This window comes from Danio rerio, chromosome 14 (genome assembly GCF_052040795.2).
Source record: "Danio rerio strain M-AB ecotype USA chromosome 14, GRCz13ab, whole genome shotgun sequence".
Classification (NCBI taxonomy): Eukaryota; Metazoa; Chordata; class Actinopteri; order Cypriniformes; family Danionidae; genus Danio; species Danio rerio.
The window spans coordinates 52,685,016-52,710,000 of record NC_141034.1 but is presented as its reverse complement, the minus strand read 5'-3'; the positions used below and the strand labels follow the sequence as shown (position 1 = coordinate 52,710,000).

The 24,985-nt window shown below is 37.8% G+C and overlaps 1 protein-coding gene and 1 long non-coding RNA gene across 8 annotated transcripts in view; one reads left to right on the top strand and one right to left on the bottom strand.

Annotated features, from left to right (window-relative positions):
- The window catches only part of LOC147840923 (uncharacterized), an 834,865-nt gene that overhangs the window by 463,130 nt on the left and 346,750 nt on the right, over positions 1-24,985 (bottom strand). The gene's annotated exons all lie outside the window — the stretch shown is intronic.
- Positions 1,106-24,985, top strand: part of rxfp1 (relaxin family peptide receptor 1) — a 210,239-nt gene continuing 186,359 nt past the window's right edge. For 5 of the 7 annotated variants that reach the window (XR_015506594.1, XR_015506595.1, XM_087280016.1 and 2 more), the window contains exons 1-2: positions 3,615-3,762; positions 19,356-19,414. The gene's annotated coding sequence lies outside the window, so the exon portion shown is untranslated. Of the gene's footprint in view, positions 1,203-3,614; positions 3,763-19,355; positions 19,415-24,985 lie in introns of those variants that run through there. The other 2 variants (XM_087280017.1, XM_087280015.1) reach the window with 2 other exon arrangements.

Genomic DNA, 24,985 nt, shown 5'->3' with positions numbered 1-24,985 from the left:
AGGCATCAGCCATGTCACCCTGCAGCCCAAAGACTGGTTACTCACTGAAGCTAAGCGGGTCTGAGACTGGTCAGTATCTGGATGGGAGACCACATGGGAAAACTATGTTGCTGTTGGAAGTGGTGTTAGTGGGACCAGCAGGTGGCGCTCAACCTGTGGTCTGTTTGAATCCTAATGCCCCAGTAGATTGAAGGATACTGTCAGTGAGATAGCGGCTTTTTTCAGATGAGGTGCTAAACTGAGGTCCTGACTCTCTGTCGTCTTTAAAAATCCTTTGGTGCTTCTTTTGTAACCTTGGTGTCCTGGCCAAATTCCCCCTATTGGCTCTTACCCTACATGGCCTCCCAATCAACCCTGTCCATCACTGTCTCTCCACTCCATCTATAGTTGGTGAGTGCATAGGCGCTGTTGTCCTGTGGCTGTCGTCGCATCATATATATATATATATATATATATATATATATATATATATATATATATATAGAGGTGAACTATTCATTCCTATTTATTACTATGGCTGTAAATAATCTAAAAAGTTATTGGAGAGGTTCGTTCACTTGCTCAACAAATGAAATGTTCTTCTCAGCAGGCTCTTTAACACTGAGAGTTCACATTGTGGTCGTTTTTCTGTCATTATTTATGTATGTAAAACAATTGTAGGTTGTTCTGAATAAAATGGGGCTGAAGTATGTCTTAAATATTGTGTTTTAAATCTATTTATCACATTTGTTGAATGATATAGCTATGGGGAAAAATGTTATTCGACCTTTAAACTTGATATAACAAAATATAGCAAAATAAATGACTACTAGCTTCTTTATTAAACACTTTAAATTGCAGTTTGTGCTTTGTTTAAAGAAAAGTAAATGCTTGCTGAGGATTTCTGCAGGGCTTCATCATTTAGTTAAAAGTAAAGCGACCAACAGTCATTTAAAATCTAAACAAGCATTTTTATTCTTTATTAAAAATCATGTGCACGTTTGTCAAGATAGTAGATCTATGAATGAATGTAAGCGTTTCACAAATAAAATATTTTTATTATTATTATTATTATTATTATTATTATTATTATTATTATTAAAACGTTCATGAAGGGGGAGTGATCGTTCAGTAGATCAGCCAATCACATGCTCCTCCTCAACCTGCTGTCAAGTGTAATTGGTCCGTGGCAAAGTCAATCTCCCAGAGCAGGACAACAGGGGGCTGTTCCAGAAAGCAGGTTATGTGACATACACGGGTAAGTTTGAGAGTAAGTAGGTGGATAACCTCAACTTTGGTTCCAAAATCGGAGGTAACTTCTGGGTATGTTAAGTAGCCATAGCAACTTACTCTCTGAAGATAACCTGCTCCGGAGCAGGTTATGTTCAGAGAGTAAGTTGCTATGTTTCAGAGTTTGTCTGTTTCAGAGAGTTTACTGAGCATTGCGTGCTCTTTTGATGAGAATATTTATGGATGTGGACACACGGATACAAGTTTTTTCGTTGTGAGAGGGCTATAAGTGCATAGTTTTTTTCATAACCAAATTCATAATGTTAATGTATTTAACAAACCTTTTTGAAATCAAATGTGACACACCGCGGGTCTGCGCTTACCATAAAAAAACATTCAGTGCAGCTCTCTGTATTCGCGTCAGGGCATTTTAGGCAACTGTACAATGTGGCAGTAGGACCACCTGTACAGTATGCCTGGCACTGAACTGTTTTTTACACTTTTGTACAGTTCCTTGGTCATACATTACTGCGTATCATTACACAGATGATTCAGAGCATGGGAATAGCGTAGTGGACAGTGCGTCGTAAATGATCAACGGAGCGCACAACGGAGCGAGTTCGAATCTAACTTACAGATCTTGTGTTTTTCCTCTCCTTCTGCACCCTCACATTTTTCTGTATAATATTATAAGTGGCAGCTTTGTCTTTTGTAGGAAAATATATCTTTAATTTAAGATGTAAGACGTCGTTCTTATATATACATTCACGCACACACACCTACATTTTTTAATATAATATTTTTTTCAGGGTTTCTAAATGCTATTGTGTGCATTAATTGCAGCCGATTTTAAAGCTCCATCAGTCACTAAAGGACACTGATAATATAAAATTTGTCCAAAGTATAAGTGTGCAGGTACAACTTAATTTTCTATCCTTAATCTTTTGGTGTTTCAACTATTAAACTCATTACTGCTTCCACTTACCAGCTCATCACACACCCCACCTCATCACTATGTTGAGGCTAAATGGCTGATTTTCAGGAAGTAATGATTCAAGTGTATAACACAAATATAGTAAAAAAAAAACTATAAAGCAAATGTTGCTTAACACAATGTTTATTTTTGTTATATTTGTATTATAAAATAGAATCATTACTGGGCACTACATTGTTACTTGCTGGAGGACAAAAGAAACCCTTTTCTGCCTTATACGATGACACGTACCTGCAGCCTGACCCAGAGGAAATCTCAGTGACCCAAGCAGACAAAACAGATGGAAGAGTGCTAAAAAATATAATTAGTCAAAAAACTATGTTTAATCAAATAGTTTGATCTGTTGATTTCTTCATTTCCTGAAATAAAATGAATGATTTTGTACACTGCTTTATACACACATCTTTCAATGTGTAACATATTTTTCATATACATTTCTCACCATAAGTGGATGCTCATGTGACTTTATCTTTGAAGATGGACCTTATACAGCTACTTTAGAATTTAAATATGTAGATAAAAGATTTTGTGATCCAAGAGTAATATTCAAATATGGAAAAGTGCAGAAAATTCTTACACTGCTTGTTAGTTGAGGCAGAAGGAACTTCGTCTGCATGCAAAATAAAAAGAACCTAAAGCTATCTGACAACAATCACAACAGTGACAGTGTGGTTTAAGTCAAAAACTCAACCACTGAAAAGCCTTTATTATAGGACACAGCAGTTAGACAGGCCTCTTTCTATTAGCTGCATGGCAGAAAGAATATTCTAGAGTGTTAAATAAAGAGCTCCAGTAATTAAATATTACCTTTTATAATAATGTTTCTGTGTTTAATGACTTTGGACAGAGTTCTAGCTCCAGAAAGATTACAATTTCTATAAGCCTTATTAGTCAATACACATATTGTGGCCTTAAGAAATTAATGGCAAGAAAAATAAATGCATGAATGGTTACACAACATACTCAAAAAGGATGTTAAAGAGTAGTTTAATTTATCATTACAATAAAATGGAGGGTGGCATGTGTAATTTAATGAACTAATAAATTTCTTATTATTTATTTTTTATTTTCTTCTCTATTTCTTATTCTATATTTCTTTCCTTCGTTGAAGCAGATGTGTAATCTCTGTGTTTAAAACCTCCAGTTTCGCCTCTTTAAAGTGCGTTGCCCTTTTTTTCTCACCGTGACTTTCTATGGTGACTCGTGAATTCGGCGATCTACTGAAAATGCCTTCAGGTGTGTGCCGTGCACGCGCATTAACCCGCGGTTATCTTCAGGAGGTTGATTTAACTAACTCTTGTCACCTGTTTTGGAACCAACATACTCGCGGTAAGCAGGTTTTGGGTAAATCAACCGAGAGTTTAGGTTTTAGCAGATGGTAAGTTAACCCAGCTTTCTGGAATACCCCCCCGGTGAAGGAAATTAAGTTGATTTGTTTGGATTTACGTTACAAACTGAACTTAGCTATCGGTAAATATTTTAACACTTTACTATGTTCGTTATATATTTGTACAGCATGATCCCGTATTTGTGTTTTCAGTGAGAAGATGAAATCCGGGGTGAGTAGACCACGTTATTTTTATCAAGAATGTACCGAGGTAATGTTGGTTTTATATTTACAGATTCGGGCTTTCTGCTTAATATTATAATTTCAGGAAAGTATTTATTACAAATTCTAAATAGAGAACTATTAGCAGCAATGACTACCAAAGTACAACAATGCTCACAGAGATATAAATAGTGCTGATGTTGTTTTGAAGTCATACTTGCATGTATTTCAGACCGAATATTTGGTCACAAGTTGTTGTCACTGAACAAATGTGCGAATATAAACTCAATGTTACCTCAATTATATTTAACAGTTGTCTTTCTGATGATTAATTCCAGTTTTTTTTTTGTTTTGTTTTTTTGTTAGCCTTTATGTTGATTTTCACTGAGGTGATGAGTTTTCTTAGCATTTGTCTAAATTATTTTCTTTTGAAATGCTTAGATTTACCTAGCAAGTATGTTAAGCTTATACTTTACAATCTTTAGAATAAAGAGTAAAAGGTAGAAATTATGCTCACGGCCACTTTATTAGGTACACCTTACTTTGTATTGGGGGTTGTACCCCATTTTGCCTTTTTAGTCTGTCCTAATCCTTCGTGGCATACATTCAACGAGGTACTGGAAATATTCCTTTGAGATTTTGCTCCATGATTACATCACACAGTTGCTGCAGATTTGTCGGCTGCACATCTGTTATGCGAATCCTTCGTTCCACAATTCCCAAAAGTGCTCAATTGGATTGAGTTCTGGTGTCTGTGGAGGCCATTTGAGTACAGTGAACTCATTGTCATGTTCAAGAAACCAGTCTGAGGTGATTTACGCTTTATGACATGGAGCGTTATCCTGTTGGAAGTAGACATCCGAAGATGGGTACACTGTGTTTGGTCATAAAGGAATGGACATGGTCAGCAACAATTCTCAGGTAGGCTGTAGCATTGACACGATTGGTACTCAATTGGTACTAATGGGCCCACCACCACCAGCCTGAACTGTTGATACAAGGCAGGATGGATCCATGCTTTCATGTTGACACCAAATTCTGACCCTACCCTCTGAATGTGGCAGTGAAAATCGAGTCTCATCAGACCAGGCATCACTTCTTCAACCTTCTATTGTACAATTTTGGTGAGCCTGTTTTGAGCCTGTGCATTTGCACCCACAGAACTGGCGCTTACTGGATATTTTCTCTTTTTCAGCCATTCTCTGTAAACCTTAAAGATGATTGTGCGTGAAAATCTATGTAGATCAGCAGTTTCTATGATACTCAGACCAGTAGTGATGTGACGTTATGCGCCTATGTATCAAAAAACGATATATCTCGCAGTGAAGCACTGTAACAGAGCTTGATTTGTTTTGCCATCATCATGTGATCCGTGACGTCCGAAGCTTCATTTTCGCCCATACCCACGTGACTGCTTCGAATTTTGATTCAAAGGTTTAAATACCCTCATGGCTTAGTAAAGTGTATAGCGAGAGATTAGGCATCGATTACTTACATTTCTACTAATGCACTGCACCGGTCCCACACACCAGTAATTAAATTAAAATAGAATAGTAATTTATAGGAAAAAGGTTTTGATTGAACTATACTGAAGTGTATTAGTATATACTGCATATCATAGTATAGTGTTTAACGGAGGGCAGCTGGCGAGTGCAGGCCAAAAGCATTGCTTACATAGCCTCCTCCTAGAGCATTCGCCTCCTATGCAGGTACCACTTGTTCGATCTCTGCTTGGAGCGGGACTAGTTGGAATACGATAATTGTAAAAAAAATTTAAATACCTTGGATTTTACTACAGTCATCAGTGGTGTAATGTGACATACCTTATGTGTAAAAACCACAGTAATTGAGTAATTTTTTCATATTAACGTTGTTGTATGACTACATTAATGAGTTGGTTAATAGTGAACATTTGACATTATTGCAACACAGTGTTTTTCCACACTTTAACCAGAAGAGGTCCTCATCAAGCTCTGATTTAGAAAGCTCCGAGTAATGAACCTTTTTCCGATACTATTGGGTCCAGCGCTTCACTGGTTTAGAAAGCTTCATTTCACCATCACTACAGACCAGCCCGTCTGGCACCAACAACCATGCCACGTTTAAGTCACTTAAATGACCTTTCTTTCCCATTCTGATGATCGGTTTGCAGCAGATCGTCTTGACCATGCCTAAATGCATTGAGTTGCTGCCATGTGAGTGGCTGATTAGAAATTTGCGTTAACAAGCAGTTGGACAGAGGTTCTTAATAAACTGGCCGATGATTGTATAACATATACTGTATCATTTGCATTTTTAAATGTTTTGAATGTCAATTACTGTACCAGAAGTACAAAAAAAACAGGTCAAACAAATTTGTTTCCTTAAGACTCAATTGTAGTTTTAAATCACATATCTTACTTGGGATCATCTGAATATATTGCATTTTGCGTGTTCAAAATGTCATCTTATTTCATGCGGCACACAATATTGAACCGCTCAAGTTCAATAACTGCATGGAGCCTTGGATTATGAAATTCTAATTAAAAATATGCATAAGGTGTCCTCTAATCAGTCTTAGGATCATCAAACATGATGGGAATCAATTGGTTTTTAATTTTCTTCTAAAAGTCTTGCACACTCTTTGGGTAATGATCTTGCCTGTCGGATATGGGGAATAAAAACATTTATCTTCAGAGCTCAAAAAAAAAAAAAAAATCTTCTTATGACATTGACTCTGTGGTGTCCACTAAAACAGCTTCATTAAATCCACAAGAGACTCGGACGCTTCCTCACTAATGAAAGAGGCAATCACTTTTTCTGCCTTCCGGAATCTGCATACTCAGAGTCAGCACAGACAGACACACTGCTGTTACTGATGAGACGACGGCGAAACCCTTGAGATTTCATTTTTAACGCTTTGAGCATAATAGCAGGGGTAGGTGTGCTTTGAAGACCTGATTGTCGCAGCATAAAACACACCCTTTCTTGTCAGCTGCTATGAGAAGAAAGCCCCTGCTGATAACGTTAGGCATATTCGCAAACCTCATTTACAATTACAAAGCAAAAGTGTAAAGAGAAAACGAAGGAAAAGGGCAGAGAGAAAGAATATGGGGGAATACAAAAGACTAACTGCAGAAAACATAAAAGGTGATGTACATTTTATATTTTTACATGAAAATGCATTGTAATGAGCAAATTATCATATTAATAGGTTGATTTTTAAAATTCGAATCCTAAAAGCAATTTCAGAAATGAGAAGCCCCCCCAATGAGTTCTGATATATTGCATAGAAATTGTTGTTGTTGTTGTTGTTTTTGTTGTTGTTATTATTATTATTATTGGTAAAGCTTAATTAATATAATCATGCATCTTGGGAACAGAGTTTATAAAATGCCCATCGCACTCTAAAGAATGTTATGACAAATTCAACACAACAATTTTCTTTTTATGTTGGTTTAACTTATTTTAAAAAGTTAATCAGGATTTCTACAAAAAAATGTAAAGGTAATGTACTGTAAGTTTTTGACTCCTCTAAATCATAAAAATACCACAATATGTTTGCAGATATTTGAGAAAGATAAGTGAACATTCTATTTAATTTTTTTTTTATCAGGAAAACATTGCTGAAGTCAGATATTCCGCTTTGAAAATGTGCATTAGGTGCCAAAACGTCCTTGTTTTGATTCTTTTAACTTGCCCAATGCCACTTTAGCCAATTATATTTCACCAACTCGGGTTGCCTTCTTAGAAAACAGCATATTTTATTCATTCAGTCAGGAAGGCTCTTAAATTATGCGTCCGTGACCGAAATGTGACTTTCGTTGGACAGTAGCAGACTCCGAAATGAGACGCAGATTCAGAGCTCAGAGCAGTTGCAACCCATCATTGCGAAACATCCATACAATCTCATTCACACACATGTACAACAGAAAATTTAGAACATGAGAACATGCAAACTCCTCACAGAAATGCCAACTGACCCAGCCGGGGCTCGAATCAGCGACCTTCTTGCTCTGAGGTGATCGTGCTACCCACTGCACCACTGTGCTGCTTTAATTAACTTATTGAACATTAAAACAATTAAGTTGCAGTTTGCATGTTCTCCCCTTGTAAGCATGGCATTCCTCTGGAAGCTCCTGTTTCCCCCATAGTCTAAAGACATGCGCTACAGCTGGATTGAACTAAATTGTCCGTAGTGTATGATTGTGTGTTTCCCAGTACCGGGTTGCAACTCTAAGGGCATCCGCTGTGTAAAAGATATGCTTAAGGTGCTGATTTAATCCGCTGTGGTGACCCCTGATGAATAAAAAGACTAAGCCGAAGGAAAATGAATGAATGAAAAAGTTTGGATTTATTTATGCAATTTGTAAAGTAATATTTTCTGTCTTTTGGTAGATCTGTTATATAAGACTTGCTTTGTTTACCAAATAAGTGGATCTAATTGGATTTGCATTTTAAACATTAAATAAAAGCTAAAAAGGTTTTATTTTTTAGTTTATTAAGTTTTTAGTTCTGATACTCGCAAAATTACAGCATAGAATTCTCAGCAGGAATGGCAAGAAATGTCTGTCTGGCCTTACTTATAACACACCGAAATACACAGTAAGTGAGAGACTAGGTAAAAATGGTGATGCATAACTGGACTTTGACAGCACATTTAATTGTTTGCTGCAAATACAAGATTAAAAAGGTGTATTGTTCATGCTGAGCTAGAGATGTGGTAAAGGTTAATGGAATGATCTGCTGGCGGGTGAAAGGAATCGGATGAGTCAATGATGTTAGAAATCTCTACGGGTCGCCCTAGGGTGAGAACCGCTGATGGGATTGCTGAAATCCTTCTGTCGCAGAAAAACACACTTCGGTTCTAATGTTTGGATTATAGAATTACATGTTGAGAGCCCTGGGCTTTCTTTAGAGCTTAAGTATACTGCTGACGAAGGTGTCAGCTGTCAGTTTTACTCTTCACTTAACTAAGAAAGACTCTTGTCAACCTCCCAAACAAAATGGAAAATATCTGTCTATATCTATGAAAAGAATGCTGTAATAATCATCCTCTGAATTCCAGAATACACTCAGTTCAGTTGAGGTCAGAATTATTAGCCCCCTTCTATATTTGTTTTTCACTTATTTCTGTTTAACGTAAAAAATTTCTAAGCATAATAGTTTTAATAACTCATTTCTAATAACTGATTTCTTTTATCTTTGCCATGATGACAGAACATAATATTTGACTAGATATTTTTCGAGATAATAGTATACAGCTTAAAGTGACATTTTAAGTCTTAACTAGGTTAATTAGGCAAGTTAGGGTAGTTAGTACACTCTCAGAAAAAAATGGTACAGTGTTGTACCAAAGAAGGTACAAACCCTTGTCATTGTGGCAGTATCTTTTTATGAAACAGAATTGTACCTTAAGACAAAGAAACCAATTTATACCATTGCAGATTGCACCTTCTAAGGACATGATTTGTACCATGAGAAACCAAAATGTACCTCTGGTTTTTAAAACCTACAGATCTAATATTGTACCTTCATCAAAGGTACAAATCCGATCCATGAAGACACTACAGCAGGGATGTCAAACTCAATTTCTGGATGGCCGCAGCCCTGCTGTAACGGGGAGACTGACACGGAGGGATCCATTTTGCAGTATTTATTAAGTCACACTTCAACATCAACAACACGCACGGCTGTGCGAACATAAAACATACACATCAATGAGAGGAGGTTGCAGATGACAGACACAGAGTGATTACCAGGCATGGGTCAGAGGCAGGCAGCGTGATTCAGAGTCCGTGTAACAGGCTTTAGTCAGGGGCAGGCAGCGAGAATCAGAGTCCGAGTAAACAGGCTTTGGTCGTGGGCAGGCAGAAGACAGAGCAGAGTCGGGAAACGGGCTGAAGTAGTAAACGGGAGATCAGGCAGGATAGAACGCTCAGAAATGCTGGCCGGGGCTAAACAAGACTTCGCAATGAGGAGTGAGTGCGAGTTGCTTGTATGTGGTACGTGGGTCATTAGCTGAATAGAGAACAGGTGTGCTGGAATCAGAGTGAAGGGATGACGTAATGTTAGAAGTCCGGAGATGGTGGCCTCTGCTGGCCAGCGAGGGGAATGACTGGGACCGAGTCGGTGACACCTGCATAGTCTATAAATAACCAGAAGTTCCATTAACCGTTAACTCCGTTAACAGCCATCTTCGTTTTGAAGAATCCCCCCTTCCACCCCTACTACTTTTCCTTTGCTAGATGGGTGGCACAGTGGCCCAGTGGTTAGCACTGTAAAACAGCAAAGACATTACTGGTTCTAGTCCTTACCAAGCCAGCCAACGTTTCTGTGCGTTCAGAGTTTACACGTTTCCCCCGTGCTCATATAGATTTTCCCGGGGTTCCTTCCACCATCCAAAAACATGCAACTTAATTGACTAATCCTAATCAGCACTATAGACATGCTCCTAGTAAGAAGTTATCTATTAAGAGAAATCACTATTTGGGGAGTATCTTGCAGGGGAGTTCTAAAGATCTACCTGAACTCAAACTCCCTTCTTGTCTTGCAAACAGAAGGGAGCCAAACAAACCAAACAATGCCAAACAAACTTTATAGTCAATCATCAGCTAAGTGTTAACTCTTAAAATAGTATTTTATAATACTACAATTCCCAATAAAAACTGTATTATATCTAGCATGTTTTCAGTTGTGTAGCAAGCAAAAACTTGAGCAATATTTCATGCATGCAAGGATCACTGGACTCACTCTCTCACATGCGTTGTCCCAAATTGACTACTGTATGCTTGGTATTTGTTTGGCAGGATGCAGGAATTACACTTATTACTAAGCCATTATTGCACTTTTTTTATTGCATTTTTCAGAACAGCATGGTAAACAATACAGGGAGTGCATCACAGGTTTTCATTGTTCAAAAATGGACCAATGTGAATATAAAACCAACTTCAGCTCAGTAAAGAAAGTTAGGCAGAATATTTACATGTTTTGTTGTTAAACTAAATAAAAGTCTACATTATCCATGCCGTCAAAAGACCTTCTGAAATTTAAAATAGTCGCATCAATCTTTTGCTGAAAGATTTCAGTGGCTGAACAGCACTTCTGTGCATATAACCCATTCGTAATACAACAAAATCTACATCAGCTTTGTGAGACTAAATATTTTTAAAACAGAACATTACCTGTCTAAAAGAAATGCTTCAGCCATGGTGTCATTCTTCCTCTAGTTTGCAAAAATAAGTCCAATATTGATGACAACAAAAAATGCTTTTGAAGACCATCACCTACTGCACCAACGAATGGAACCTTATTGTAAAGTGTGACCGGTGCATCTTATCATCCACAATACACATGGCATTTGGGAAATGTCCATAAGCCAAAGAACATTTAAAGCATTTATTTTTTCTCAAGTTGACAATTCTAGCCTGTTTTCAGCCTGTATCTGACAAGCGAGTGTCCCACAGTTTCAACAGGCGTCAAACTGCTGGTGTCTGCACAGATGTGGGCTTCAGGGAAGGAATCATTAAACTAAGAGCAAGAACTGGAAAACAGCTTGACTCCTGTGAAAACTTCACCGCCGTCATCTCATGCTTGCCTCGGGCACTTTTATACACACTGCGATGGACTCCCTCACGGTGCTAAACTGCGACAACCAGGAATCAAATTGGTGATGACAAGATATCTGCAGTTCTTTCTGCTTCTCCCGCTCTCTGTGTGTCTGTAAATGGCAGTGTTGTGACTGGGAAAAGTTTGACCGGCTTGCAGACAGACACAAACAAATGATAAATATTAGGGCTGTACTACAGTATATCGTTTCAACATAACAATACGCACATCACAGAACGTTCAGTGTTCAATCTGGAGTCATTTTAAACAAAGTTGAAGCACAATAGAGTGAAATTTTGTCATTTGTGTGTTTTTAAGGTCTAAATTTGAGACCTTTTCAAAGTGTAGCTTTAAAGGGTCACGGAACACCAAAATACATTTTTTGAGCCGTTGACCGTCGTATATGTGTCCCACACTGCTAAAAACACTATTAAGACACATATATTTCACTAAAAAGTGAAAAATTTTTTGTTTTTCGATTGCTAGCAGTGTGACTCTGCTGTGCTGTACTGTGTGTTAGCAAGTTTTCTCCCCAACAAACTCAACAATGTCAACAAAATGTTCTGCATCATCAAAGGCACCTGTTTTTAGCACCCAAAAGCCAGATCATCACACAAAAAGTTGGACTTCTGGACATGCTAAAGGATGGTTTACAAGGAAGAAAGGAAGTTTCAGGGCTGAAGGGCGCCATTACAGAATGAATGAATCTTCTCAAACAAATGTTTGGGCCTTGAAAACAAGTTTTGATCTTTGGTTTAATTTTTGTAATACTGGACTTATTATTTTTTTTTTTATGATGGTTTGAACTTTGAGAGTGTTTAAACCAGAGAAGAGTGTGAATGTTAATGCCTGTCTGAGAAAACTGTATAGTGTGTAGTGGTTACACTTTACAATTAGTTCACTTCACTACAAATAGGTTCATTAGTTAATGTTAAGTAATCCATTTACTAACATGAACAAACACTGAACAATACATTTACTACAGTATTTATTCATGTTAATAAACGTTAGTTAATAAAAATACAGTTGTTCATTGTTAGTTCATGTTAACTCATGGTGCATTAATGTTAACAAGTATGGACTTGAATGTTAATAATGCATTAGTAAATGTTCAAATATGATTAATAAATACTGTACATGTGTTGTTCATGATTAGTTCATGTCAGTAAATGCATTAACTAATGAACCTTATTGTAAAGTGTTACCCGTGTAGTAAGGGGTTTTGCAGAATTAAAAACTCTAAAATAGTTGTAAAATATAAAGCTAACTACTTTGCACTTTTCGCCTATTGCGGGTTATTTTTAGAACGTAACCACCTCGAATCACCAGGGACAACTGTGAAAACTTTACTTTTTAGATTAACAATAAATAACAGGAGCAACACTACATCACCTGCACACATGTAGGGCTCGAGTCTCATGCATCTGGAGCAACAATAGGAGCACATGCTTTTAAAGTTATCATACACCATTTCTTACTCATTAGAAACTAAATATTACAATGTCATTTTTTTTTCTCCAATATCCTTCACCCCTAGTGAACGTGTGTCCATGTAAGCTTATGGTAGTGGCAGTGCGTGGAGCAGATTTACTGTTCACCAGTGGCGATGCTGATGACACGCGGCTGGACAGAGGGCGGTTTGTAGGAGTTGTTGACTTCGGGTTGATAGGATTGAAGAAGGGTCTCGAGGAGGTGTTTGCATCCTTATGTCTGCCACATGAGATAACAGCCACTATGGATTTTGAAAACTGCCATGTTTGCCTGTGGTTGTGCTATTATGGTAACGATAGCTATGTCCTTGTGAGAGTAGTGTTGCATAATCATTAGGCAAAAAGTGCAGCTACTGAATGTTAAAGTGCATGAGGAAATCGACTATAATGAAGATGCTTGCCACTCTGATGCTATATCAGAAACCTCAAAAATTTTAGTCATGCAATTCATCAGCTCGGGGCACTCGAAAAAGCCCTTTAAGCTTTTTTTTTTTTTTTTGCTACTTTATCCAGCGCATTGTACCAATAATATGTTTGCATATTCAAAAGAATTCTGTATCCACAGAGCTACATTACTTTCCACCCGATTACTGGTTATCTCTCTACATATTTTTTTCAGTGTAGTTATGCCTGTTACAATTATTCAATTCAATTCAGCTTTATTTGTATAGCGCTTTTACAATGTAGATTGTGTCAAAGCAGCTTCACATAAATGGTCATAGTAACTGGAACAGTGTGGTTCAGTAACTGGAACAGTGTGGTTCAGGTTTTAGTGTTTAAGTTCAGTTCAGTTCAGTTTAGCTCAGTTCAGTGTGATTTAATCATTACTGAGAGTTCAAACACTGAAGAGCAAATTCATCGATGCGTAGCTCTACCAATCCTGAGCCATGCGAGGCAGTGGCGACAGCGGAGAGGGAAAAAAAACTTCACCTGATGGGAGTGAAGAAAAAAAAAACCTTGAGAGAACCAGACTCAGTTGGGCACGACCATTTTAATTTCTCCGCTGGCCAAAAGTCTTGTGCAGAACTTCATTCGCCGTGGTTTATGCTGGAAGATGGCCTAAATGAAGACTCGTCTGTCCCTGGAGCGTCGCTGGAATCAGACACATGTTCTCCACTCCCCACGACCATCAGCGCAGCAGCAGCTCAGGATATGGCCTGGTCCCGGATATGGAATCCTTGGGATCATCACGTCGCTGGTCTTGGATCCAATCAGTGACTCCGCCTAATCTGAGGACCTCGGGATGAGTATCCCCAGGTGAAAATAGAGAATAAAGAGAATAATGAGCGTAGCTGCTGTTCATAGTGGATATAAGCAAGATGCAGAAGCCAGTGTGGAACCCGCTAGGTGATGCATTGAGTGTATGCTTTACTAAACAGATAGGTCTTTAATCTAGTTTTGAACTGGGAGAGTGTGTCTGAGCCTCGGACATTACCAGGAAGGCTATTCCAGAGTGTAGGAGCCATGAAAGAGAAGGCTCGACCTCCTTTACTTGATTTTGCTATTCTAGGTACTACCAGAAGCCCTGAATTTTGAGATCTTAATTTTGATACAATATACACTCACTTTATTAGGTACACCTTACTAGTACCAGTTGGATGCCTTTTTGCCTTCAGAACTGCCTTAATCCTTCATGGCATAGATTCAACAAGGTACTGGAAAAATTCTTCCGAGATTTTGGTCCATATTGACATGGTCGAATCACGCAGTTGCAGCATATTTGTCAGTTGCACATCCATGATGTGAATCTCCCGGTTCACCACATCCCAAAGCTGCTCTATTGGATTGAGTCTGGTGACTGTAGAGGCCATTTAAGTACAGTGAACTCATTGTCATGTTCAAGAAACCAGTCTGAGATGATTCATGCTTTAATGCATCATTCTGCTGAAAGTAGTCATCAGAAGATGGTACACTGTGGTCATAAAGGGATCGGGATGATCAGTAACAATACTTAAGTAGGCTGTGGCGTTGACATGATACTCAGTTGGTACTAATGGGCCCAAAGTGTGTCAAGAAAATATCCCTGACAACATTACACCGCCACTACTTCCAACCTGAACCATTGATACAAGACAGAATAGATCCATGCTTTCATGTAGTTGATGTCAAATTCTGACCCTATCATCCAAACGTCGCAGCAGAAATAGTGACTCGTTTTTCCAATCTTCTATTATTAAATTTTGGTGAGCCTGTGTGAATTGTAGCCTCAGTTTCCTGTTCTTAGCTGACAGGAGTGGCACCAGGGCCCGGTTTTTCAAAAGATTTATTCCGGATAAAATTGATCTAGATTTAGTAATCCTGTTTTTGCGATCCGTGATCCATGTAATCCAGCTTACTTTTTGAGCCAGTTTTTCAAAGCAACATTGGATTGGATCAATCTGATCCAGATAGGAACTTTTCAGGATCACTAAATCTGGATTACCTGTGCTCAATCACAATGTAGATGGATAGATAGGCCTATGTAAAAAGCAACAAGTAGAATAGCCAGTGTGGGGTCAATATAACTTTATTTTTATTAGAAATGAAAATACACATTTAAAAAAAAAAACAATAAAAACCCCACCCCATCCTCTTCCAGCAGTCCGTTTATCTGAGACCTACAACACAAACACTGTACATTGAGGTATTTATAATAAGTAACAAATATAGATGTAAATAAAAAAAAATTGTTAATGTCAAAAACTCAACAATAATTTCAGACTTCCTCATCTGATATGGAGAGAGTAGCTTGTCTGAGCGTAGCCTTTAGGAGGTGAATCTCAAATCTGGCCTTGGTTTGCTGCAGTTTGGTCAGAGTCAGTTGTTCTTCGGCCAGATGAATATTCTAAAAACAAAAATATTTTCCATTGTGATGAATATATATATATATATATATATATATATATATATATATATATATATATATATATATATATATATATATATATATATATGTATATGTATTAGTGACTGAATAAAATGTATTGTTTCTGGTCAATTTTGCCAGCTGTTTGCTGTAGGCCTATACTGAAAGCCTAAATATGTTAAAGCCAATAATCACTATAGCCTGACAGATAAACAAATAAAATGAAAACCTTATGAATAAATAGTATATCTCGTAAGATACTACATGATCCAAAAATAGTATTATTTAATATTTTTTTTTTAAGTTTTCATTACATTTTGGGCATAAAATCCACACTAAATCCACCATTTTGATGGGATCAGTTTTATCCAGGTTTTTTGGATCAAAGTGATCCAAATCCTACAAAAAAGGTCTGAAAAACCCAAACTAAAGGTTTGATCTGGATCAAAACCAAGATTGGATTACGTGATCTTTTCCGATTATGTAATCCGTTTTTTCTTTTGAAAAACCCATTTTCAAGATTTGATCCAATCCCTTATCCAAAATCCTAGTGGATTACTTTTGAAAAACCGGGCCCTGGTGTGGTCTTCTGCTGCTGTAGCCCATCCTCCTCAAGGTTGGACGTGTTGTGCATTCAAAGATGCTCTTCTGAAGTGGTTATTTTAGTTACAGTTGCCTTTCTTTATCTCTTGCCATTTTCCTTTGATCTCTGGCATCAACAAGACATTCGAACCCACAGAACTGCCGCTCATTTGACATTTCCTCCTTTTTGGACCATTCTCTGTAAACCTAAGAGATGGTTGTGCAAAAAAAAGTCACTTAAATCACCTTTCCTCCACATTCTGATGCTCGGTTTAAAGTGTAGCAGATCGTCTTGACTATGTCTACAGGCCTTAATGGCTTGAGTTGCTGCCATGTGATTGGCTGATTAGAAATTTGTGTTAAAGAGAAGTTGGACGGGTGTACCTAATTAAGTGGCCGGTGTTTGTATAATAAATTAATTATCATTATAATATATTATGAAAAGAAATGTTTTGCTAACTCATTCTTACTTGCTATTATTCAATATTAATGCTCTGTTTCTCTAAGCCAGGGGTGGGCAAACTCGGTCCTGAAGGCCCATTATCCTGCATAGTTTAGCTCCTACACTAATCAAACACACCTGAAAATGCTAATCAGTGTCTTCAAGATCACTAGAAATTTATAAGCAGGTGTGTTTGATTAGAGTTGGAGCTAAACTCTGCAGGACACCGGCCCCCCAGGACCGATTTTGCCCACCCCTGGTCGGAGTCTGAACAATCTTTTATTTTGAAAAGTCTTTTATTTTGAAAAATGACCGTATTCTCTCTTAAGCAGTAAAATAAGTAAGAAACAGGCATCTCTAGAAAGTTTCTTTGCCCAGTGAACAACCCGCGAACTGCCAAGGAATAGATCCGCTACCCACTTGCTGTGCAAGAAGATAAACTGATGGAGATTGCAAATGACGGCGGCCTTGTAGGGGGCGTTCGCATATTGCGTATTTCTGGGGTTTGCACAAGTTTGTTTTTTCCAATGGAGGTGCGCGGCTTGCACGCACAAGCGACGTGACGCGCTCACACCAATACACCCCGAGCCACGAGCGCACCACAAGTCATGTGACAAGAATTGACCAATCAGTTTCAGCTTGTATGAAATATTCACATTTTCTCAGACAAACACAGAACACACAAACACTACAGTCTTTTGTACTTTTCTCCATAAATAAAACTTGTATGAGAGAGAGACAGCAATGTTTTGTCAGTTTGTCATCCTCCGAGAAAACAGTTGATGGTCGCATAGCAACCTACAAAACACCCCCTACCCTCCGCAGTAAAACTGTCAAGCGTTGACCGGTGCGTGGTGATGAAAAGGTTGTGGACCACTGCCCTAGCTGACCAAAAATAGACAAATTTTTAATCCGTCCTCCACAAAAAAGACAGAGTCTCACTGTTTCGCCTCGCAGCAATCCTCACACTAATTGATAGAGCATAACAAATAACATGCAAGTACTAAATTGCAATAGCCTATATTATTTTTTTCCTTATACACCTGTGTGAATACTGATATTATTGTTATTGAATTTCAAACAGGGTCAATGTAAAGGCCAAAGGCTTATGTTTTTCAGTTACAAATAGCTTACTGATGTTTTGCTTTTTTATTTTACATTAGGCTGTTCATTCATTCATTCATTCATTTTCTTTTCGGCTTAGTCCTTTTATTAATTCAGGGTCACCACAGTGGAATGAACCACCAACTTATCCAGCACATGTTATACACAGCGGATGCCCCTTCAGCTGCAACCCATCTCTGGGAAACATTAGACTATTATTTGTGCATAAACGTATCTAGATATAGTAATAAACATACTGTTTGTTTAAAAACAATTTTTTTTTTTGTCATCATTACTGCAAACTTATATGAGCGGTTGTATCATTAAATGTGGAGGAGGGCCTTACAATATTTTCCGGGGAAAAAATCGGTCTCAGGGAAAAAAAGGTTGAGAACCACTGGCCTACAGTATTCACCTTTGCTTTACCGACTAGCGGGCGCTGCTATTTGAATCTTTTTGGCTTGAGACTTCCGGTCTCATTTACTTTCATTCATTCATAGACATTAAAAACGGCTCATTTTGCTGTTTGATGTTGCAAACTGGGGCGAGGCAGTGGCGCAGTAGGTAGTACTGTCGCCTCACAGCAAGAAGGTCGCTGGTTCGAACCTCGGCTCAGTTGGCGTTTCTGTGTGGAGTTTGCATATTCTCCCTGTCTTCGCGTGGGTTTCCTCCGGGTGCTCCGGTTTCCCCCACAGTACAAAGACATGTGGTACAGGTTAATTGAGTAGGCTAAATTGTTCGTAGTGTATGAGTGTGTGTGTGAATGTCTGTGTGGATGTTTCCCAGAGATGGGTTGCGGCTGGAAGGGCATCCGCTGCGTAAAAACTTGCTTGATAAGTTGGCAGTTCATTCCGCTGTGGCGACCCCGGATTAAAAAAAGGGACTAAGCCGACAAGAAAATAAATGAATGTTGCAAACTGATATTTCCTTATTATATTATTCTACTTGGTCTGTATAGTCATGCAAACATTTTTTTGTAGAGCAAGTAGTTTGACCGTTTTCTGCCGTTTATTATTCCTAGTCATTTCTCCCATAGGCGACTGAATCAGAAGTTCTAAGACAATCGCAAAAACAGGCGCACTTCCGCATTTTAGAATAAGGTCAATAGCGCGTGTGTTTGGACTTGTGGGGGAAATCGGAGCACCCGGAGGAAATCCACACCAACACGGGAAGAACATGCAAACTCCACACAGAAATGCCAACTGACCCAGCCAAGGCTTGAACAAGCAACCCTCTTGCTGTTAGGCAACACTGCTACCCACTGTGCCACTGCGTATTTAAATTTTTATTTTTATTTTTTTTACTTTAAAAACTATCCTTTTAATAAACAGAGCGCTGCTTGATGCAGTGCATCATGATGTTTTCATAATTTCATGAAAGTGATTCATTATTTTTTGTCCACTTCAAAGTGCAGCACAATGATGCCTTAAAATTATATCTATTTGCACTCAAAAAGATTGGTGTTTCAAAAGTTACATGCATGTGTGCATATATATGTTTAATAATCCTGTTGTGATTTTAATCATTTCTCCATCTCCATCATCTCCCCACAGGCTTTCTCTGCTTGAATCCCAATCAGACGTTTGGACAGAACGTGTATGCTAACGGAATCGTAAGTATTTGCGCCTAATTCAGTTCTCATAAATGCGCCTTAAGGGACTCTGTCAACAAAGCAGCTAATTAAAAAATTAGTTTTTATGCAGCTCTTTATACAGTATGACTACTGGAAAACCATTACCAAACACATCTGTTTTAATGCAAATGAATGCCATGTCTCTATTTTGGATAAGGATGACTGGAAGTTTGAAAGTAGCGTGAAATACAGCATGTCTTGTCGTGTGACCAGATGAAGGGGACACAAATAAATATGATGCCTTATAAGTTGCATGATTGAATGGCAGACATGTCCAAGTGTCAGGAAAGTTTCCAAAAAACAAGCTTTAAATTTTTATGAAATGCCATATCATGCAATTTTTGTGGGGAAAACATGTGTGATGTGAAATAAACATGCTGCGTTGGTGACAGGTGTCTGGAAATATAAATCCTGTCAAGCAAATGTTTGAATTATGCTAAACATGCTATTCGGGAAAATGAAGCAGTTAGATAAAGTACTGTGTTTTAATACAAAATACTACTACTACTACTAATATGTCACGGTGTAGCACAATCGCCTCACAGCAAGACGGTGGTTTGAGCCCCAGCAGGTCAGTTAGCATATCTGTGTGGAGTTTACATGTTCTCCCTGTGTTTGCGTGGGTTTCCTCCGGGTGCTACCGGTTTTCCCCACAGTTCAAAGACATGCGGGTACAGGTGAATTGAATAATCTAAATTGGTCGTAGTGTATGTGATTGAGTGTGCATAGGTGTTTCCTAGAGTTGGGTTGCGGCTGAAAAGGCATCCACTGCATAATAACATACAGTATGCTTTATAAGTTGTCGGTTCATTACACTGTGGCGACCCCTGATTAATAAAGGGACTAAACCAAAAAAAGAAACTGAATAATAATAATAATAATAATAATAATGATTATTATTATTATTATTATTATTATTATGTATTTGGATGAATTTGCCGGTGAAAAAGCACCTGGTGATCTTCAATCTGCAATCTATTGCTTTTCCTGCAGTTACCGGTTGTGATGTTGAATTTGAGCCACTGAATTTATGGAAGCGAATATTTAAACTGAAATAAAATGTACTGAAAATTGCCTTTTGAATATTACATCATATTTTAAGGGTATTGAATATTTTGTTAGTGAAACCTGGAAATTGAATATGAATTATTGAATTTATAAGTATGAAAACGTGTTTGAAATATTTTTTGTTAATATTTACAGCTTAAATATAGAGCCATGTTAGATTTTAAGACCTAAAAATACAAACTCTGCAATTCAAGTCATTTAAATTCAAGAACTTGTTAATTCAGTATTATTTTTTTCAGTTAGTGCTATTCAACAAGCTTTTTAATTCAATACTTAGGCACAGATTTTGTTCCATACAGTTATTTTTAAAAACCGTTTTATGGTCAATATTAGTAGTCCACTTAAGCTAGTTTTACCAATTGTCCACAAAACAAACCACTGTTAAACAATGACCTGCCTAATTACTCTAACTTTAACCTAATTAGCCTAGTTAATCCTTTAAACTGCACTTTAATCTAATACTAGTATCTTGAAGAATATCTGCTCAAATATTATGTGCCGTCATCATGGCAAAGATAAAAGAAAACTGTTAAAAAAAAGTCTTGTTTCTGTAAAACAGACATTTGGGTAAAATATATAGTGGGGCTAATAATTCAGCAGGCTAATAATTCTGGCCTTAACTGTAAATCATTATCAGGATATGAGATGACTTACTCTATATCCTCATATTATTTTTTTTCTTATCGCCCAGCCTTAATTACCAGCATCAAAGGCCATTTGGGAGGTAATAAAATACAAAACATATAAAAAAAAATGTTTAATCCATCCTTACCAAAAACTTCCTGTAGTAATATGTTCTTCATAATAATTCAGGAGTGGGATTAGCATGCTGTTTCCCATAGTGCTGCTCAGCCCTTCATTCATTTTCCCTCCGGGTATGGACCTGAATATATATTCTTTTTTATGCTTTCATTGACGTTTTTCCCCCTATCCATCTGTCTTGACAAGCTATGAGATCTCTTCCCCAACCAGCCCAAAAAAAGTTCCTGTCCTCAGCTTATTCAGAGGTCAGATTACAGCCTGTCCATACAGAAAAAGGATGATGGGGATGGTGGTGTCGTGCAGCTCAAGGGTTTATTCTGTATCTGCGAGAGTTAACAAGACACAATGGACCCATCAGTCTGACTAAACTCACATATCCACAACGTCAGGCCCATCGCTCAAAAATAAGAAGCAGAATTAAGTCACTATGGCATCTCTTTATAAGCTGTTGGCATCTCCATCCTTTGTAGTATCTTTATGACAGCTGAATGATCACATTCATTTAAGCTCTCTACATTCTGGGCTTTTTGCTGTTCGGCTTTGAGCTTAGACTGTGAAATGAAAACACTACAAGTCCTAGCAGGATTTGATTGCAGATGGCTTAGAATAGCATCTTCTAATGAAGTGATTTACTAACAACTTGATCCGTAAACGCTCTTAAGGCAATAAGTCAATGTTATATGATTTTAATGGTGCTATTTAATAGAGAGCTTGTTTCAGAGCAGATTGTTTACAGTATTAAACAGGAGTTTAATGGAATCAGACTGGGCGATTTTTGTCGAATTTTGTTTTGTGGCATGAGTCTGTATATTTCATCATTTTAGTTATTTAGGTAGGTTATTAATCTGGAATATCAAAAATAATTTTATAATAGATAAATTTAAATACTTTATTGAAGTGAAATGCTATGCAAATTTCTTTTATTTGGACCTTGCTATTGTAAATATAGGAGGGAGAATATAGGTTAATATAAGTAAATATAGGCTTGGAGAAAAAATCATATGGAAGTTGTTGGGATAATTATCTAAACAAAATGAAAGGAAAATGGTTTTGACCTTGTTGCATACAAGCGGCAACCTCCCGCTCTCCCTCAGGAAGCCAATACGGAAGTAACTAAAACTGCAATTCATGCGAAATTCCGCTAGTCCTGGCCGCTCCTGGCTCCAAAACAGAGCAAATTTCAATTGAGCCCACTGTTAGAATGGCCAACTTTACAGCAGAAAAAAACGTGTTTACAGGCTGGTACAAAAAAAGATTTTGGTTAATACAGGTAATATTACCCTTCATGACAACTGTGAGGGGGGTGAATTTTTTTTTATAACTCATCCATTTCCTTTATATTAAGTTATATTAAGTTTGCATAATTAAGGGCGTGGCCACTTGAGTGACAGCTAGGTCTCGTTGGTCGCCGTCACGTCACCTCAGCTGAATCCTTCAGACTAGCCACTGATCTCGGCATATTTATCGTATTTCTGTGTTGTTTTATGTGGCTTTACACAGTCAACTGCCTTTTGGACTTGTTTCCTACAATTATTAGATGGCATGGCATGCTGAGTACACTTAATTGTGCTCACAAAACATTCACGTGGCCTCCGTTTCCCATGTGAGTAAAGTTATATACTTATATACCATCTCTGTACATGTATTTGTTTTATTTAAGATCATTTATCGTTTATATTTATATTTAGAGCTGTAATGCCTTCCAGAATCTCACGAATTGATTAGCTGTGGGCTCTAGAATCGTCATCTGAAGCGTAGACATACAGTGTTATGCTGGATGTCATTAATAGTCTTACATTAACTAACACAGACTATATCTGAAGTGTTTGGAAGTAATTCACATTTTCCTCCTGTTGAAAAACGTCATAAGAACAATGTTTAGTGGCTCTGTGTATTACTACAGTGTTTTTAAAAGACTAAACACTTTATTGATATAGTGTACAACCAAGCACAAGTGGTCAGAATACAAACGAGTCACAGGTGATAAAGTATTAAGCATTTCTCCCAAAGTAAAGTGTGTCTGAACCAGGTCCAAGCAAAATGCCAGCAGGTGTCTGTAGCTCCGCTCACTCTCCGCCTCTTTGCCCTTGTTTGGTATCCTGCCGTGGGTGTGATGACGTGATCAAAATGGTGACGGTTGGCCGCGCCTACTTGTGGCTTCTTTTTCGCTCTTTAGATACCTATGGACGACGTCACAGACACTACGTCCATATCTTTTACAGTCTATGGTTGCATATCAACCTGGGGTCTGTTCTTTATATGTGGATTACTCAGTTAGCTGGATTTGGATATTGATAATTTGACACAATCCAGGATCATTTTGTTCTCAACTGTGACTTGATAGCAGCAGTTCTGGTAGCTCAAACCTGCTTGGGAGCAGGCTCATTTCATATAAACAGGCATCTTTATAAAATGTGTGTGCATGAAAAGCAACTTAAAAAAAACGATAAATACAGGACAAAACCCGTCCTGTATTGATTCAAAACGGGACGCGCAATTTCTTTTTCAAATACGGGACGATTCTGTATTTTAAGGGATGGGTGGCAACCCTATTTATGACCCTTTAAAGGAACGTGCCCAACTCTGGTTTTAGGATGCACAAATGAACACTGTAGTTGTCTTCTGAACCACTTCTATTGATATTTTCACAGATATTCTATTACTGTAGGCCTGTTGTAGTGCATAGGTATTTGTAACTCTGCCCTCTTTTGAAAAGAGCACAATCTCATTTGAATTTAAAGCGACAGTCACCAAAACAAAGCTTTTGGTCAAAGCATAAATGGGGAAGTTAGAACATTATCTGTGTGGTATTTTGAGCTGAAACTTCATATGCACAGTGTAGAGGGACATCAGAGACTTTAAAACACTCTTTAAACCCCCTATTAAAACACCATATATATATATATATATATATATATATATATATATATATATATATATATATATATATATATATATATATATATATATATATATATATATATATATATATAAATAAATGCACTAGTATAAACTCAAGCTGATTTGCTGTGTTTGATAAACCCACGCTTAGACTCTACAGAAGTTGTAGAAGAGTTTGGGAAGAAGATTATAAGTTGCGAAGGTCTTTTTATTGAGTCTGTTGTGCTGTGACGGACAGCTTTATGTCCTGTCTCTTGTTGGCAGCACCCTGTTATTAGACTCCAGCTTACTCATTCTGAGGGCATGGACTAGAATTGTTCAGTGTTTGCCGTCCTGACAGACAGGAATGGCGCCTGGCATCAATTTTCCTGCCATCAAGACAATTGACAGGAGCACACCTCCATTTCCAGCGCATTCAAGGTCGGAAAAAGAGGGAAGGAAATTACACCGCAGACACTTCTCAAATGATAGAGAGCCGTAATTGCTCGGCATGAGCTTCCTGTGAGGCAGCAGTCAGTTGTGACACTACCTATGTTTCCATAAAAAGATGTGAATTATGTTTATGCGCAAAACTGGAATATTGCATAAAAGATTTGCCAATAGTTCTGCGTTTCCATCCACGAGTCAAACAGAACAAGATGGTCACTTCCTGATAAACTGGCGCCAAATATCACACAGAAAAACGTAATTCGCTTGAGTATGAGAAGCTGCATGAGTGTTTTTCTTATATAATAAGTTACTCACATGACATGCAATGAACACGTGGTGAATTGTAGAGACGTGAGATGCTCATTGGGAGCAGAGATTATCAATGGTTCT